Raw genomic sequence first — 19,090 nt, 5'->3', positions numbered from 1 at the left:
ACTCCTCTCCCCTGCTCGGGTCCTCCGGATCCTCAGGGACCTTCGCAGTCCTCACACCTTTTTATACCATTCTCACTTTCTCCCTCAACCACTTCGTGCCTCCTGCACCCCTACCCACCTGACACCCCCCACCTCCCACTTGTCGTCCTCACACTGCCTTTTCACCCCTCATACCTCTCATGCCTCCCCACCCTCCACCTCGCGCACCCACTCACACCTGACACTCTCCCCACCTCCTACTTTATCCTCTCATTGCCCTTTCACCCCTCACCTCCTCAACCCCCCTCTTACCTTGGCCCTATACCACTCCCCATATAAACCCTCTCACACACCCAACAAGCCCCTCCCCTCCCCTCCTGTTTCACTCCTCACACCTCACCCCTCCCTGGCTCACCCCCTCCAGCCCTCCCACACTTTCCCCGTCCACTTCTCACCCCCTGTCCACATGGCACATTCCCTCCTCACATCACTTTCTGGAACCCTCTCCTGCTTCTGACGCTCCCTCACCTCCCCCTTCACTCCTCACACCCCGAAGGGAGTCACATCCCTCACCTGTCCCTAATCCCCTTCTCACCTACTTACAGCCTCCAGCAGTGATCATTGGGGCCAAATGTCTCCTGGTGGAGAGCTGGGCTCTAGAGTCAGACTCCTAACTCAGCCCTCCTGGTCGGGTGAGCCAGGACATTTCTAATTTCCCTGAGATTCTGTTTCCTCATCTGTAAAATGGGGTTGACAACTTCCCCTACCTCTCGGGGCTGCCGTGTGGACTGAGCAGGTCGATGCTGGCAGAGCCCTTGCCTAGCACACTGGAAGTGCTCCATGGTGTTGATCTCGTGGGCTGTCGTTTGCCTAGTTACTTGACACTTTGTGTCAGGCCCTCTGCTGGACAGTGCTGGGTGGGAGTGTGTGGGTACAGTATGTGCTGGATTTGAAAGGCTGGTGAAAGTACCAAAAAATACGCTGGCGGGCGGGGTCAGGGATGAACGTGATCAAGCAGGCCCACAGGGACCAGTAACAGGATGAGTAACGGGGATAAGTGCTCACGAGGCTGCTAGGAAACGTGGGCGGCACCCGGCCTTAAAGAGGTGTCTACAGATGCCTGGCAGTGGGGCAGGGCTTCCACTCCCACTGGACTGGACCTGAGACACTCCAGGGAGCCTGGGCACCCTTTCCTCCCTAGGCCACTGCCGGCCACAGCCACTGGAGGGCAACATGCTCCCTCCCGTGGACTGTGGCGGGGGGTGGGCGTGGGGAACAGCTGCCTTCTCATCACCCAGGAAGCTCTCATAGGAGTTGGAGGGGAAGAGGATAGGGGCCTGGCTGGGATGGGGAGGGTCCCTAGAAGGGGCATCACTGGCCCCACGCTGGGTGGGTGGGGAGAATGGGGAAATGCCAATGGAGGGGCACAGAGTGCAGGAGCCAAATGGGGGAGGCAGGAGCAGTATGGGACTTGACTTGCCTTGTATTCCTCTGGGGGGCTTCTCAGTCCAAGTCCTCAAGGCCTATGTGGGAAGGGGAGACTGGCCTGGCCCCTCAGGAAGTTGTGATGCCAGGAGAGTTCTGGATCCCCACGACTTCAGGGAATGGGCACCTTCTGCCCAGTGGAGAAGGCTGGGGACGAGAAGCCCCAGCAGGATTGAGTGGGGAAGGTCCTGAGGGCTGAATGAAGGGGAACTGTGGGTCGGAGAGCTGGCCCCAGGACCCAGTGTGAACCTGGGATGGTGGGCGAGGGGGACTCTGGCCGGAGAGGGGGGTGTGGGGGCAGGCAGGGGCACGCGAGGAGGGGCCGGGGAGGCACATGAAGCACACTCCCCCGGGGCAGGGTCCGCAGAGCGCAGCCACATGCCTTGTCCTCTAATTACATGTTGACTTATTACTCATTATTAATTAAACAGGAGCTCTGAGCTGCTCCAGGCTTCCTCCTGCCCCAGCCCAAGTGCTGGGCACAGGGCTTAGAGCCAAGGCTGAGCTGGGCCACTGGGTAGGGAGAAACAGGGGTGGGGGGTGGGGTAGACGTGTAGGTGAAGGGGACCACACAGGGGCAGTGGCTGACTGTCTACTCCAGTGAGAGGTGACCCTGGACCTGGGGCCTAGGGGAAAGAGGAAGGGACAGGCGGGGAGATGGAGCTTCCCCAGGGTGGGGCCAGGGACAGGGACAAGGAGCCTGGACACAGGAAGCTGGGGAAAGGGTGGAGAGTTGTCACGGCCAGAGGTGCGAGAGGCCTGGGGTGGGCTGTGTCTCCAGCTAGGTGCAGAGCGTGTGCCTACACAAGGGGGCCGCCTGCGAGCGAGGCTGAGGGTGTGCACTCGCCGGTTTGTTCCGCTGAAACTGGGTCTGTGTCGCCGTCATGAACGCCCAGAGCTGCGGGGGAGGGGAGGAAGCACAGGCGATTGAATTACCTTTCAAGTCTAAAGCCTGGATTCCTCCAGCCTGGCAGGTGGGTGTGTGCACACATTCCCCAGAGCATTGTGGGATGCTGGCTGTCACCAGGGATCCACGAGGCTTGCTCCAGCTCCAGCTCGTTCAGTCCCAGTTTCCTTTCCACAGGCTAGGAAGGAGAGGGGCCCGTGAGCCTGGGGCGGGCAGAGCAGGGGTGGAGGGAGAGCTGACCCGGCCTCAGCCTGCAGCCCCTCACGCAGAACTGGAGAGGCCTTGGTTAGAACCCTGACTGCCATGTTCCAGCCACTCATGACCTTGCCACATGACTCAACCTCCCAGGTTTCCTCATCCAAAGAGAAGATAATAATAATGATAACCAGGGCATGAGACCACGTGGCTGTGTGCCAGGCACTGTGCTATGCACTTGATTTCTTTATATCCTCAGACAGCCCTATAAGGTTGATACTGGTAATCTCTCCATTTCACAGATGAGGAAACAGGGACTCAGAGAGGTTAAGTGATTTTCCAACAGTCACACAGCTGGTAAGTGACAAAGCTGGGACTTTGTCTGGCCCCAGAGCCTTACCCTGTATGGTGTATGGTACCCCAATCTCAAGGTCACTGTGAGGGGTGCATGAGATAAGGCACAGAAAGAAGCATTCAGCCCAGTGCCTGGCACACCATGAGTGCTCAAGAAATGGTAGGTGTTAATATTGTCAGGATTTGTTCATCTGCACAGGTGCTCAGCGGCTTCATTTTATGCTGCTCAGGTGGCAGGGAGCCGGGGAGAGGATGGAGAGGCTGGTCACTGGGCCCGGGGCTGGGGAGACAGCTGCAGTCAGGTTGTGGGTGCAGAGAGCAGGTGAGCTGAGGTGGGAAGTGGGGGCTGCATGCAGAAAGCAGGGGAGGGCAGGGCAAGCAGAGTAGAGGAAACAGAAGCGAGTGACTACGTATTTACTTAAAGACTTTGCTCCACCGATCGCCTCATTGGCCAGACATCTGGTTTTCCTGGGGATCCCCAGGGAATGAAAGTCAGACAGCATTACTTCAGCGGCTCTAACGCCATCCACCCCGGGCTCACTTGCACTCGCCGGCTGGCTGGCGGGGCTCAGGACACCACTCTGCAGAATGAGGCCAGGAAGAGCAGCGGTCTGCCCCTGGACCTCCCTGGGAGGGAGTGGGAGTCCCTTCTGGCTGCCGGTCACTCCCCTCTCTCCTGCTCAGAGCTAGAAAAATGGGGTTTGACCCCTCCACACACTCACCTCCCCATCCTGAGCTTCCCTCCTAGGTATGGGGCGGCACCTGTGAGGAGCTGAGGAGGGCACTGGGTGGACCACCCTCCATGCCGTTCCCCTCCATAGTCACCCAGAAAAAGAGATCCAGTGGAGGCAGCCCACCGGCAGCTGCCTGGGGCACCATCTCTAAGGGATGCTAAAGCTTCACTGGTCACTTAACAGTCGGAGAAAAGAATATTTCCCAGACACAAGCCTGGGGTGGGGTTGGGGGGTGGGGGCAGGAAGACTTCCATAAGCTGCTGGGCACAGAGGTGAGAACCCTGCAGGGAGCTCAGGCTACAACAATTGTTTATTAAACTCCTTTCGGAGGAGGGCAACCAAAGGGTTTCCACGTAGCTCAGCAGCACTGGCAAGTTTGGGGCTGCAGCTGGAGGTGGCTTCCTGCTCAGTCGCCGCACGGCCTCTCCTTCAAATAAATATTGAACAAATATTGAAAGTGTTGGTTTGAAGAGGCACCGAATTATTAGCCTGCCCTTGGCCCTCTCATTTGTCAGTCCAGTCCTGTTGCAAAAGTACCATAATGTTGGCTTTAATGATTCCCTTCCTGCCTTGGGTCATGAGTGCATCCTGTTCATTCATTTATTCATTCTTTCATTCATTCATTCAACAGATATTTCTAAGCACCTGCTGTGTGCCAGGCACTGTTCCAGGCACTGGGGCTACAACAGCAAACTGCTTCCTCTCTCGAGCTGCTCACCAACCCCCACCCGTGCGACTGTACCAGCTGCGAGCTAGAATCTTTGTGCACCTAGATTGGATTGGGGTGGGGGTAGGGCATCAGAAGACGTCTCAATCCCCAGGAGAAAACTGTCTCCTTGGGTGACAAGGAACCAGGGCAAGGTATCTTTTTTGTGCCGGTCTCCAGCCCATCACTATCTTTTCATGCCCTCAGGACCTGGTGAGTGCTTATAAATTCACGCTGTGTCGAGGCAGGTGTGTGTGTGTGTGTGTGTGTGTGTGTGTGTGTGTGTGTATGTTTCTCCCTGAGCAGAGCTCCAGACTGGGCAGCTGGGGTGGAGTGGCGGGTGGCAGAGGGCAACAGCAGACCATGCCAGGCTCCTCCCTCCACCCCTACTGTAGACACCCCCTGGGCCTCTCTGGTGGGTGGGGCTGCCTACGGGAATGGGCACCCAAACAGGAGACTAAGTTGGCAATGGTCTCTCTCAGTCATCAGAGGAGGGGACCTGCGGGAAGGTCAAGAGGCAGGAGGGATCCTGAGGTTTGAAAGTCATCCTCCCGCAGAAATGCAGGCCATTCTCAGAGCACATGCTCCCCTCCCCCACCACCACCACGGAGACTGCTCCACTTAGCTGCCTGGGCTTCTGGGCATTATTCCAATATTGAAAGGTATGAGGGACCCCAGTCCTGACAGCCCTTTCCCCCACCTTACACGGCTTGAGGGAAGTGTGGGAAACCCCTGAAGTAGGCTCTTCTACTCCTCTGGACTGCAGCCCTGACCCGGACCCTCCCTAAAGTCAGAGACCAATGACGATGTTCACTGAGACTTTGGGGGAGGCAGCAAATCCCCCCTACTCCAACCCCTCATCCTGGGTCCCCGCCACTAAAGCAGAGGAAGGCTGTGGGAGGCAGGGGGTGTGGGTGAGGAAAACGGGGCTTGGTCTCACATGCCGAGAAGTGGGGAGCTATGTCTGCACGGGCGGAGTCATTGTCGTCGTCGTCCCCCCCCCAGCCCCCACCTCCCCGTCTGACAGAACGAGCTGCGTCCTTGCCGTCTTTATTTTTAGTCGGTACTGGAAAGAAAGGAAGTTCGGGGGGCCAATCCACCAGCCCCAGCTCCCTCTGCCAGCACCCACAGCACGTGGTGCGGGGGCGCGGGAGGGGCCCCAAGTTCCAGCTCCTCAGGGAGGCGGGACAGTGCTCCCTCCCACCTGCCGGCACAGGCGCTGGGCGATGGATGCGAGGAGGAGACGTTCTCCGGGCTGGGGCTGCGGAGGGAGGGAGCGCTGCCTCCTCTCCCTGCCTGAACGCACGGCTCTGCGCTAGGTCTCTGGCACAGAAGAGGGTGGAAAAGGAGAAAGACCCAGTTTGATCTCCGGAAAATAGGACTGAGGGAGCTCTGAGGTGCTTCCTTTTGTGGGCTCTTTGAGTGGAGCCCCCTGCTTCCTCCTTCAAGGTTAAAGATCTTGACCTCTCTTAGAAGGCCACCTCTAGAAGGGGCTGGCTCTCCTCAGTGGGGGACTTGCGTGAGGCATGAGCCCATAGACTCTCCTTCACCCACCCCAACAGCAGAGCTGGGAGCAGAGAGGGAGGAGTCTGTCAGTGTCCCCACCTCCCCAGCAGGAGAAGGACTTTGTGGGTCAGGGAAAGGCAGTTCAGGTGGCAGTGGAGGGCAGTTGTTAGAGCTTAGACTCTGTAGTCAGGCAGACCTAGGTTCAAATCCTGACTCCTCTCCCTACTAGCTGTGTGACATTGAGGAAGTGGCTAAACCACTCTGAATCTCTGTCTTCTCATCCATAAAGTAGGGATAATCTTAGTACCTGCACAGTAGGTTTGCTGAGGATTAAATGAGATAATGTGAGAAAATGCCCCCAGCAAGTGCTCAACTGTTAGTTAATGAAATTTAAAAAGCAGATTCTACCCAGTCGTGGGCCTAAAGCCCACTGTGTGGCTGATCTCAGGCCCACACTGCAAAGATTTCCTCTCAGATCTGACAGACCTTGTTCACCCCTCTACTGTCCCCCCCAAAGCTCCAAGCCTCTGACTCCTAAGCAAAAAGCAAATGTGTCACCCATCCCCACCTGCAGAGCTGGAAGTCGTTCCCTTCAGCCACCAGCTGCAGTCCCAAGGGCTCGCCACCCCCACCATCCCACCCACACACCTCAATCCTGTGGAGGGATGGCCTGAGGCACCTTGTGGGGGCGGGGTGCGGGGAGAAGGTTGAGGGGCATCTCAGACAGGACTGTCACAGGGGAAGGCAGAGATGAAAGGTGAAGACTCGCCACCCCAATGCACTTGGTGAGCGTTTCTGTGGGTCGTGAACACTTTGGAGGGACAGTGGGGTGGGTGCACAGACAAGCTCCGGGGGGCCATGACCCTCCTGAAGGTGTGCTCCAGGAGAGGAGCCATAGCTTTCCACAGCTTCTCTAAGGGATCTAGGACCCCAAATCCGTAAGAACCACTATGGACTCCCGTCTGTCAGGCAGGAGGTCTGGCCGTTATATCTGTCTGCCTCTCACTCCTCAGGCAGCAAGCTTCCTCCTCAGTTTCCCCACCTGCTCCATGAGGGGTTAGACCAACTGAGGTCTGTGGTCCAGGCAGGGCACCTCAAGGCTCTGTGAAGTCCGATGAGGAGTGATGGAGAGGATAACCAGAACGGGGGCTTGGAGGCAGGTTCCCGGGAAGGTGGGAGGGGCCCTATCCCACCCCTCCCCAGGAGCCGATTTGGTCCATCAGCCAACATGTCAGCCAGCCAGCCGACAGAAACTGAGCTGCATCCCTCCACCAACCCGGGAGGCTGTTGCCATAGCGACTTCATATTTATCCACTTTAGCTCCTAATTAAGGGGAAAAGCATATAACATATTGGATGTCAAGGAGGCTTTGTGAGCCTCAATTTAGCGGCCGTGCCTGGATGTCAAACTCAAGCGTGATTGCTGTTAATCACCTTCCAAATTACCAAGACAGGTCACAGAGGGAAAGGTCCCTCACCATGGGGGCACTGGGCCCAGGGGAGCTGAGGTGGTGGTGGGGGTAGGAAGAGGGATTTGTTCGGCACCATGACCTGGGGGGCTGCTGGGTGAATGCTGGCTCTGTGGGTGTCCGATTATAAGGTCTGTGGGGACAGTGGCTAGATCTGTTCCCACTGACCCTGAGTCAGGGATCTCCACCCCGGAGGCTCACAAATCAAGGCCCTTGGTCTGTAGAGAGGGACTGACCAACTGATGAACCAAGAAGCATGTAAGGACCATCTGGTGGCCTCTGATGTCAGAAGGAAGACTGACAGATGACCAGGCTGGTAAGTGCAGACTGACCTGATAGCCGGATGCTGGGATGACTGCCATGTGGCGGACGGAAGGTCCGATGGCGGTCCACTTAGGAGGGACTGGCAGAGCAGTTGGACGTGCCAGTGCACCTATGATCTCCCAAGGGTGCGCCTGGCCTCTCTCCCCCCAGCTCAGGCCCCAGGGCGTTCTCAAGTGCCCGGGGGAACCAGCACTGCTGTGATGCTTCCTGCCTGCCGTTAGAGCTGTGGCCAGAGCCACGTTCCTGGGAGAAGCTTCAGCAGGTCTCTGGGGATGTGGGAGGCGGGGAGTGGAGATTAACAGAGTAAGGTGAGGAGTGGGGCACCGAGAGGGGGACGTCAGCAGAGGGGTTGAGAGCATGAATTACGGGGTCAGGCAGACCTAGGGAAGAGTTTCCTCTTGGCTGTTTTCAGCTGTGTAACTTTGATCACGTCACCTAACCTCTCTGTGCTTTGGTTTTCTCATCTGTCAGGTGGGGATGATGATAATTCCTGCCTCACAGGGCTTTGTGAGGATTTAACCGGATGATAAATGTAAGGAGCTTAGCACAGTGCCTGGCACCTGCTAAGCCCTCAATAACTATTGAGACATTATTAGCAAAAGAGGTAGGCCTGAAATGAGGGGCAGGAACATGGTGACTGAGGGCTGGGCCTGGCGGCGGGCAAAGGAGCTCTTCCCCTCTGTCCCCTTTTGGTCAAGTCTCCAAGAGAAAAACTCGCAGAAGGGAACCCTGATGAAGGCCCGGGGGAAGGGGGTAGGGGGGGACAGGCTGGGAGCTCAGTGAGGGTGTGGGGACAAGTGGTGTGGGGAAGGAGAGCCTTGTACTCAAGGCTTGATGTCACCTAAGGGCCAGAAAGGACCTCAGTGGAGCCTGAAGCTGTGAAATCATTAGAACAACCTGGGACAATTCTCCAAGCTCTGCTGCCTGGGCTCACCCCAGATGTCCTGACCGAGAAGCTCAGGGGTGGGGCCAGGGAAACTGGCTTTAAAACACTCCCAGAAGGATCTGATAATCTGTCTGGGATTTACTGGTCAAAACCAGAGGCCACTGTGAGTCAGAGCAGGGAAGAGCTAGAAGAAGGGGTGGACAAGCCACTCCCCTTTACCTTTTATTTAATTAATTAATTTATTCATTTTTTTTGAGGAAGATTAACCTTGAGGTAACTGCTGCCAATCCTCCTCTTTTTGCTGAGGAAGACTGGCCCTGAGCTAACATCCGTGCCCATCTTCCTCTACTTTATACGTGGGATGGCTGCCACAGCATGGCTTGCCAAGCAGTGCCATGTCCGCACCCAGGATCTGAACTGGAGAACCCCGGGCAACTGAAGCGGAATGAGCGCACTTAACTGCTGCGCCACCAGGCCGGCCCCCGCTTTACCTTTTATATATAATATCACAGGGTCTGCTTAAAAATTGTACTCGAAAAGAAAAAAATGCTACAGCTAAAAAGTTTGAAAAATGTCTATTATGGTAATAATAATAATTACAGCTAACATTTATGAATTGTTTACTATGGGCCAGTCACTATGCTAAGTGCTTCACGTGGATTATCTCTTTTAATCCTCTCAATTGCTGTTGAGGCAGGCCAACCCATTTATACAGAGGAGGAAACTGAGGTTCAGAGGTCATAGTTTGTTAGTGGTGGATCCAGGATTCGAACCTGGGCGGTCTGAATCCACATCTGGACCACCTTCTCATTCTACAGTTGAGGAAACAGGAGGCCCAGAGAGGTGAAAGGACTTTCCCAACCTCACACAGCAAGTTGAAGGCAGAGGAGGGCTTAGAACCCAGGAACTCTTCTCTTCCTCCTGCTCTCCATTCCTACTTTCAGACACATTTTGCAGAGAAAAGTTAAGGTCGGGCTGGCCTGAGGGAAAGAACCTCAACTCTGTCCCCCGACTCTACGCAGAGTCCTGGAAACAGCAGATGGAGTGGAAGGGGGTTGAAAGGTCCCTGACTTGGAGGAGAGGGAGAAGCTTGGGACCTGGTGACCATGGCCGGGGCAGCCTTGCGGGCCTGATAGGAGGAGTTGCCATGGCCTGGTTTCCGCAGATGTGGGCTGCAGCCGTCCTGCTGAATGGAAGGCTATTAAGGGAAAATGCTTTGCAAGGAGCTGAGCAGCTGGGAGCGGAGATCATCAGAGCCCTGAATGGGGGGCTTTGTCTCTTCAGGGGACTGGCAGGCGCTTGCTCCCGGGGTCTGTGTCTGGAAGACTGGCTGGTGGAGAGGCCAAGGGGTCACCGCCAAGAAGCTCCATTCCCTTTCCTGCCTTCCCGTCCTTGGTCCTCTCCCCCAGCACTGTCCCACGTCCAGGGTGGCCTGGTGGTTATGAACACAGGCTCTGGGGACTGACACAAGAGCCACATTCTGTAGATGAGAAATCTTGGGTGTGCTACTGAAACTTTCAGTGCCTCAGTTTCCTCACTTGTAAAATGGAACTAATAAGGGTATCTTCTCATAATGTTGTTAGGAAGATTGAGCAAGAAAATGGAGGTAATGCCTTTGGCGTGCTGGCTCTTGTAGATATTCTCTCCAGCTAAGGAGATACTCCTCCTGGTTTCTGCCCCTCCCAGGCTCCCGGAGCGTGAACTCTTCTCCGGGGTCTCACCCTACCTCCCCCACCCCCAACACCACCAGGCTGGGGCTCAGGTCAGGCCTCCTTGTTGAGACAGAGGCTGTGTGCAGAGAGAGGGGAAGTGACAGCGAAGTCCCATCCTCTAAGGACGAGCTCTGAGGTCGGAGCGCAGACTCCAGCCTGTGTGATACGTTGTCGCCAGCGGCTCCACTTCCACTCTGGACACTCTCGAAGCCCTAAACCTGCATGTTCTCTCTGACCCAGCCCACAACCAGGGCCTGACCCCGAGCAGTCAGTCTATAAATATTTGTTAGATGAAGATGTGAATGGGTGAATGAATGAATGAATAATCGGATTCCCTGGCCCAGGCTGGGGGAGGAAGAAAGGAGAATGGCTGGTGGGAGGAAGAGAAAGGGGAGTGGGTGCTTCAGACAAACTGTAAACATGTCAAGTTTGAGGCTTCCTTTCTTGGGACCCTGTCTTGAAGTTAGGCCACCAGTGTCTGAAGCCATATCATTAGCATAGCTAGTGTTTACTGAGGTCCTACTGTGTGTCAGCCACTGTGCTCAACACTTTATACACACACATATTTACATGGGCTACCTCATTGAATTCTGAAAGCAACTCTGTGAGACCGGTCCCATAATTATATTCATTTTAGAAAACCGAGGTTCAGAGTAGTGAGGACACCTTGCTCAAGGTCACACAGCTAGCAAATGGTGGGGCTGGCAGTGCGGTTAGTGCCCAGGCTCGTCTGTTTGATCCTAAAGCAGGAGCTCTTAACCACTAGGCCATCTTGCCTCCCCTGCAGGATGTAGCAGAAGTCAGCATCCCACCTCCCAGGAAGTGGAAGTTGCCGGGAAACGAAGCTGGAGAAAGTTCAGACCAAACGTTCAGTTCGTGTTTGGTGAGCAACCACCGTGCACTGGACCCGGCAGGAAATGCTGAGTTGGCAGCCGGCCCGGCCAGCCAGCTCCCATCTGAGCAGACAGACAGACAGACCCCAGGAAGAGGGGCGAGTGATGACAGAGGGCTGGGTGGGGTGCCAGCCCATGCGGTGGCGACGGCTGGCATTCGTCACCGGGTGGCTCGCGGGTGGAGGGTGGTGGGCCCCGGGAACAGGGCACGGGTACACAGAGCTGTCCTTGGGGGGCTGCTTGGAAGGCTTTGCACATTGGAGGCTTAATCACTCGGCATTTGCTGAGCTCACACGGTGGCTCCCTGGCACTCAAGCCACTCACGGGGATGACTTCTATGCCCATCCCCGGAGAGGAAGTTTCCTGCTTCCTAGGGCTCAGCAGAGCGCTCTGACTGGCTCGTTCTCTCCCGGCGGCTGCAGGATTCCAAGCTTTTGAGTGCCCTTCTCTCCTGACGGATGTAAATGTCATCCTTCTAGCATAGCGCAGAGCACAGAGCCCCTCCGTCTGTGGGAGACCCCGGGGGCTCTTCTCCCTGATTATCCACCGGCCCGGAAGCAGGCTGCCCATTCGGCTCAGCCCGTGGCTGTGTAGAAATGACCCAGCGAGGTGCGAGGAGTGGCAGTGGCAGGGCTGCTCCGCAGAGTACTAATTTCTCGCCATTCCTCAGGAGAAGCATAGCTTCTGTCACAGCCCTGCCCATGTCCTGGTGTCATCGGGTCAGGTGCAGGAGGGGCCCAGACTCCTACACTCAGAGCTGGGACCTCAAGCGCTCTGAGAAATGGGAGGCAGCACCCCACAGTTCCCATGGCTTGGTGGCTTGCTCAGGGTGGGAGCTCTCTAACCCACATTCAGCTTTGTCCGGGTGCCATGGGACCAAGCCAGGGGCCAGGTGGAGTGCCAGGGTGTGGGACTGGCACCAGTTACGGTTAGGTCAACATGGGTTGGAGAAAGGGCTGGGTCAGCTGAACAACAGGGACTAGAAAGGAAGTGGGGTGGATCTCCACCTGAGATGGATACTGGAGTGAGGATGGGGGTGGGAGCAGGGAAGAGCCAGGGGCAGGGTGAGATTAGAGATAGGTTGAGGTTGGAGCTGGAAATGGGATTAGGATTATTATTGCTACTAGGGTGAGAATTTGGGGTGGATTTGGGTATCAGGGACTGGATTGGGGATGAAGTTGTAGTTGGGATGAGGGTTGGAGATGAGGTGAGGGTCCTTAGGGCTGAAGGGTAGTTTGCTGTTGGTGTGAGGGTTGGGGTCAGAGTGAGATGATATTTGGCTCAGAATTAGACCTGGAAGTGATTGGAAAACGGTGGGAAACAAGTTTTCTCTTCGCCTGCCAGGGTGCGCACATTCTGAGCAGGTAGGAAACCCAAAGTGGGACAACCGGGGCTCTCTCAGAAGTTACCTGCCATCAGCCACCTGTCTCATCCACCTAGCTCCACCTCCCACCCTTACCTCATCTCCTTCAACTTCCATCTCTTGCTCTTGGGCAAAGGCAAGGCCTGCATGTCGCCTCCCCCTTCCTGATCACAGCAGACGTGCCTGAGGCCTGAGCTGGGTCCTCTCCCAGGCGGCTGCTTTACTGCGGAGTCCTCCAGCCTCAAGAATTGAGCTGGACCGGAGGCATTCTGGGTAGGGCTCCATCAGCTGGCCCTCATCCCAGGGGTGAGTAGGGACGTGGGGTGCCCCCTCCCACTCCTTCCTGGCCCTCGCCAGGGCCCTGACCTCTCTCCTCCTTTCTGCAGAGTCCCCAGCCCCTGCCTGCCCCCTCTCGCTTCTCAGGGTGACAACCTGACATCCGCTGGCACTCAGCGTTGGGGTCAGGCTTTTAAAGCTGTTATTGGGGAGACCATGGCCCCTCTCTCACTCATTCCTCTGCCCCAGTGTCTCTTCATGCAGAGACACGCATCAGGGCATGAAAGAGAGGACAACTGTGGCACTGTGATGCCTTTTAAATGCAGCAATTAGTGGTTAAATAAAATACAGAACAAACATCTCTGCCTGCTTCTGGCAGGGACTTGCTGAAGCTGCTCGGTAGGGACGCTGGGAACGGATGGGGGAACAGCAGATGGTGGTCCCAATCACCTGGGCTGGAGCCTCTTGCTGCACAGGGTTGCAGAGAAGAGGGACTCGTGGACTCCTCTTAGGCTCCTCAGCCTTGTTAGAGGGTTGGGGGGTGCAGGGAAAGCTGTGGGGTCTTAGGGCCCTGAGGGAGGGTCCTGCAGAATAGTGAGAAGCAGACAACAGTGGCTTCGGAACGTGACAAACCTGGACTTGCGCCCTGGTTCTGCCACTTACCAGCTGTGTGACTTGGGCGGGCTGCTCACCCTTTCTAAGCCTCAGTGGCTTTGGCTGTAAAATGGGGATGGTAATAGTCATACCAACCTCAGTGATTTGCTAGATTTAAATGATGTAATAAATGCACCACACTTCTCAAAGAAGAGGCCTCCCAGCAAGGAGTGAGGCTGAGGCCTGAAAGGGTTAGAGATATTGCTAAGAGGTCCTGCATGGTTGGGAGGACAGGCCCTGGGGGCGAATCAGGAGCCCGGGGAAGCCGAGCAGATCCCCGTCCTGGGCCAGGGGCTCTTGCCTCGCTGATGCGCCCTCTCAGGTGTTCCAGAGCGAAACAGGCAATTAGAGTCGACCATTAGAGGATGAAAGAGGAAGAACTTAGACCTAGCAACTCAGAGTAAGTTCTCTGCTCACTCCTCCACCCCACTACCCATCTCCCAGATGCCATACATAGATATCCACCTTGGATGACTTACCTAATGTCCTGCAGCCTCAGTTTCCCCTGCAGCACGGTTTTAACAGCATGTTCCTTGACTCCAAAGAGCCCTTAACAAATACACTATCCTCGCAGACATCTAGTACCTTCTTTCCTTCCCCCACTGGCCTCTTCCACACTGCTCCCACGCTGAGCAGGGCCCTCTCACGGAGGCTTCTCAGGGGATGGGGCAGGGGTCATGAAGCAACTCAGCAGATGGCAGTTGGGGGGACAAAAGAGGCTGGGCCAGGAGCAGGGTGGCCAGTCACTTGGCTCCTGCTCCCACGTGAACCCCCATCCTGAAGCCCCAGCTCAGCCCTTTTCTTTAAATAAAAGGAATGACGTCATCCTCATGCTTAGCTGCTGAGCTAGAAGGAGGTGATCTGAGATACTGTGGAGGAGAAGCAGGCGATGCTGGGGCTGAGGGTGGGGAAGCCAAGGGACAGATGAAGGACAGAGACCAAGTCCCCTCTGGGGACACCTGTGTGTGTGTGTGTGTCTCCTGGCATCCGCCCACGTGTGTGTGCTGGGAAAACTGCAGACTCACAGAATGTTAGAGCAGAGATGGAACTTCACGCTACTGCTGGAGAAGCAGAGGCTCAGAGATGGTGTCGTGGAGTTAGATCTAGACAAGGCCCTTCATGTTTCTGAGTCTCAGTTTCCTTGTCTGCAAAATGGGGGTAACAATGATGTTGGCCTTGCAAGCATTTTGTGTGAAACGATTGGGAGAGCTCATGGAGATAAGCACCTGGCACATAGTAGGTGCTCAAATAAGTGGTGGCTATTGTGATTGTGATTGTGACTGGGCAGAAGTGAGGCCAGCAGCACAAGAGCCTTGGGTGGGCTGGGGCAGGAGGCCTCCCGTAGGATCAGCCCAAGCCTTCCCAGAGGAGGCCCGGCCAGGCCCTGCAGGTCAGGGGGGCGAGGTCCTGTCTCTTGGGGCTTACCTACCAGCAGCTCCCCGCTGGTCCTGGGGGCCCTGGGAACAGCCTCTGCTCTCCCCCTCGGGGTGCAGCCCTGGATCCTTCTGCAGAAGGCTGGGTTCTGTTTTCCTTGAACATCTCTGAGGGCCCCCCTTAGGGTTTGCTCAGGCTCCTGGCAGCTTCTTCCCATGACAGCTCCTGTCCCTCTCAGGGTCCCTTTCCTTCCCTCCCCCCGCCCCCCCCACAGTGGCTTGCCTTCCTTTTGTTCATCTCTGCTTCCTTTTCTTTGTGCTCCCTCCTCAGCCCCTCTCCCTTTCTCTCTCCTTATTTCTGTCTCTCTGTGTTCCTGTCTCTGTCCAGTCTCTAACCCTGCCTCTCCTTCCCTATTTTTCCCATCCCCTCCCTCCTCTCATGCTTCCTCTGTCTACTGATCCCTGTCTTTCTCCATCTCGCATGGTATTTTTTCTGCTCCCTAAAAGGTGAGTCCCAGCTTTGAGCAAAGGCCCGAGGGGCCAGGGCCAGGTCAGTTACCCAGAGGGCAAGGGCCCTCCCATCCCTCTTCCCCACCCGATGTGGGGTGCAGCCCTGGCTCTCTGTGCTTCCTGAGCACGGGTGTGTGTGGGCTGAGGGCAGAAGGCCCATCTTGCCTGTCATCTGGAGAGACGTGTGTGCAAAATGTTAGCTCTATGGCTCTGATTCAGCTCCCAGGCGGCTGACTGAGGAACATGATGACAGAAGGGGGTGAGGGGGACCCAGAAAAGGGAGCTCGGCTGGAGACAGAGTCCTGGGACTTTGGCAGAGGACTGGGGCTGCCTGGAGGGACCCTGGGTGAGATGACAGAGGAGTGGGGTGGGGGTCGTAGTACCATTGGATGCAACGAAGTGGACTGGATGGGGCGACAGTGAAGGAGCCTCAGGGAAGGGCTGGGATAGGAGAGGGGACACCGGGTGTGATGAAGGGGCCCCTGGGTGGGGTGAAGGGGCCCTGCAGTGGAGAGATTAGGTGGGGATTCAAGGAATGGTGACTGTGGGTGAGGGTGGCATGGGATGGGTCAGAAGGAGGCAGCACATGAAGTAAAAAGGCAGGATGTGGTGAAAGGCCAGGATGGGGCTCCTCGGGCCTTGCCCCTCACCTGTACCTCATGCCAGGCCTTTCTGCTCCCGTCACTCACTTTGCTGCTTCCAGCCCTCACCTCTCCCCTTGCAGTTTGAGTTGCTAACAGCCCTTCCCATGAGAACACTGCCCTACAGACCACTGCGGGCCGGCCCTGCAGGTGACAGACTGCACAGCAGAGTTGACCCTGCAGAGATCTGTCTGTCTGTCTAGTCCAGAAGGAAGAGCCCCAGTTCCCACTCGTTCTGGTCTGGTGGAACCAGCAGTTCTCACCTGAGAAGGAGCCCTGGATAGCTCCTAAGGCCGGGATCCAGGCTCCGTGAACTGGGTATTCTTCTGGGGAGGATCAGAACAGGGACGGAGTCTCCAGGATGTTCTAGTTGGCACTGCTGGAATCCCAGTATGTGCCCAGGGCCTGTGTGTGTCCAAGCCAGACAGCACATACAGTCAACCAAGGCCAAATTCACCTCCTGCTTCCCCTCCCCGGGACCTTCCGCCCATGTTTGCATCCACAGGGGCCTGGAGGAGGCTGTTATGGCCTCCAGTTTTGGGGAGAGGAGACCAATTTCAAAATATGTCAAGATAACCATAGTAATGTTGGCAAAAGCTGTCACTCACTGGGAGCTTACTCGGCTGTGCGAAGCTCTGTACATTTTTAATTCAAATAAAATCTTCACAACTATGAGGTGGACAGTATTTTTATCCTCACTTCCCACAGGAAGAAATGGAGGCTCAGAGAGGTTAAGTCACCTGCTTGGATTCATACCAGGGACATTTGCCTCCACAGCTTGTGCTTTGAACCCCTGCAGCGCCCCCCCCCACCCCCCGCCCCCCGCCCCCCGCCCCCCGCAGCCCTCACAGACAGCTCCCTGCGGTGGGACCCTGGGAGGTGTGAGTGATGGAGGGGAGGATGGATCATGAAGGTTCCAGGGAGTCCCACTCACTGGGGATTGGAGCTGTGGGAGGGGCTTGGTGCTCACGGCTCCTCCCCCGAGGCCTGGGACAGCCTTCCAGAGGACAGGCAGCACTTCCAGTACCACACGGGCCTGAAGATCCCCTGCCTCCACCAACACCCTCAGAAGCCGTTAATTGGTTCCATTTGTAGCCACTGGGGGGGTGACCTAAATTTAGGCTACTTTCCCGGGCTGTGGGGGGGAACGTGAAGCGGAGTGAGGGGCTGTCCAGGGTCCACTCCTGCCTTATCAGCCCTGCCCTACAAGCAGCAGGACCCCCTCCCAGGCTGTGGAGGTGCATGACGACCCGCCCGCCACGTCTCTGTGTGGGTGCGCTGGGCTGCTGTGTTCCTGTGGCGCCGGTGGGTGCGTGACGACGGCAGCCCCCACCCGGCAGAGCCGTGAACAGAAGGGGCGAGCTGCCGGCAGCTTTAAATAGCACCGCGCTGTATCTCGCTTGCTGAAGCCCCACCCCCCGCCCAAGTCTGGCTGCCCTGGGGAGGGGCTGCGTGAGCCCCAGAAATGAGGCCAAGACAGAGGGGCTCAACCCCCCCAACTCAGAAACAGGTTCCAGTCACGGGAGAAGCTTGCCAAGCAACACCTGTTCCTCGCTAGTCTCAGAGGCGCAGCCCACTTTTTCTCTTGGGTAGGGGGTTCCTGGAAATCTTTTTAGGGACTGCGAGTGGTCAGGAGGCAAACTCTGCCTGCGCCTGCATCTTGGTTGCAAGGATGCAGCAGGCAGTCTTCATCCAGGCCCTCCCTTAAGGGGGATGCGTGGGTCCAGGTCCGACGCCAGCCACTCGGACTCTGAGAAGCAGCCCACCACCCCCTGCTCCCAAGAGCAGTCACTGGTGGCCCATCGGTCATCAGCTCACCTCCTCACCTTGGCCTACATCTGTCCGTGTGCAGACCTGCATGATCTGACCCTGCAACCTTATCCTTCATCACTCTCCTCAGTCCACCCACCTCCACCTCCTTTCTGCTCCCCAAATATGCCCAGCTCGTTCCCACCTCAGAACCTTTGCACCTGCTGTTCCCCCTGCCTAGGGTGCTCTGCTGTGGCTTTTCCCACGGTTGGAGCCAGGGCCACATTATGATTTTCACGGGCCCTACGCACTTCTGCTTTTGTGGGTTCCTTCTTCCGTAAAAACTCAAATTATATTTTATGACTGCGTTGGTCTAAGCATGAATATGTTAATATTATATGTTAACATATCATCTTCAACCTAAAAGTTCATTGTTTTCTTCCAATTTTAAAAGAAATGGGAACATTTTCATGGGCCGCTACAAGTATTACAGGTTCTAGGTCCTATGCTTGTGTCCCCACTGGAGCAGATGGCCCTGGTTGGGGTCTTCTCCTAATTTAGGCCTCGGTTCAAATGTCACTTCCTCCAAAAGGCCTTCCTTGAACACTCCATTTGAAATATCCCACCATATGCACACACCGGCTCACTACCCTGATTTATTTCCTTCACAGAATTTACAACCATCTGCCAATACCTAGTTCACATGTTTACTTGTTCTCTATCTCCTAAAACTAGAACGGAAACTCCGTGAGGGCAGGGACCTTGTCTTCTCACCGCTAAACAACTGGCGCCTCCAGGAATGCGGTCTGAAGGATGGGGGAATGAACGCACCTGCATCGCCTGAACAAAACATCACGTCCATCCTCTCAGCTCCCTCACGTTGTGCTCTCCCTGGTGGCCCCCTTGGACTCTTGTGACATTCGCAGAAAGAAGGGCATTCATCCAAGGCCTCACACACAGCTCATCTGGCCTTTTGGAGCCTGTTTCTTCATCTGGAAAAGGGGAATAATAACGCTGATCTAGTCTGAGAATGAAATGAGGTAGTTGATGTGAAAGCAAACGACCAGCCCTCAGAGGGAGTTCAGTAAGTCCAGGCTTCCTTTCCGCCTTCTCACTGGCCACCTCAGAGCTTATAGTCGTCCCAGGCAGAGGTAACTTGTGGCCCTGAGGCCTACATATCTCTCAGCCCAGTGCTCAGTACTCATTTGTTGCTTCCTGGTTGACCACGTCTCCCTTCCTCCTCCAGCAAAACCTTAAACAGAAGCCCAGTGGAAATTCAGAACATCTTTTCCTCTTGCTCTCTTTCTGAAAATATGGACTGAGCCCCTCCAACGTAACAGGCACTGTACTGGACTCCAGGGATCAATGATAAATG

General features: G+C 56.0%; 1 long non-coding RNA gene across 1 annotated transcript; it reads right to left on the bottom strand.

The window, feature by feature from the left end:
• Positions 1-3,945: 3,945 nt before the first annotated feature.
• On the bottom strand, positions 3,946-18,723 carry LOC139046283 (uncharacterized). Its single transcript, XR_011506129.1, has 3 exons — positions 18,547-18,723; positions 16,230-16,371; positions 3,946-4,081 (listed from the first exon to the last, which is right to left on the bottom strand). It is a non-coding gene; the product is annotated as an uncharacterized lncRNA (long non-coding RNA).
• Between the last annotated feature and the right edge of the window lie 367 nt (positions 18,724-19,090).

The sequence above is a fragment of the Equus asinus genome, chromosome 9 (assembly GCF_041296235.1).
Source record: "Equus asinus isolate D_3611 breed Donkey chromosome 9, EquAss-T2T_v2, whole genome shotgun sequence".
Taxonomy (NCBI): Eukaryota; Metazoa; Chordata; class Mammalia; order Perissodactyla; family Equidae; genus Equus; species Equus asinus.
Note: the sequence above shows the minus strand (reverse complement) of the source record. Positions and strands in the feature narration are given on the sequence as shown.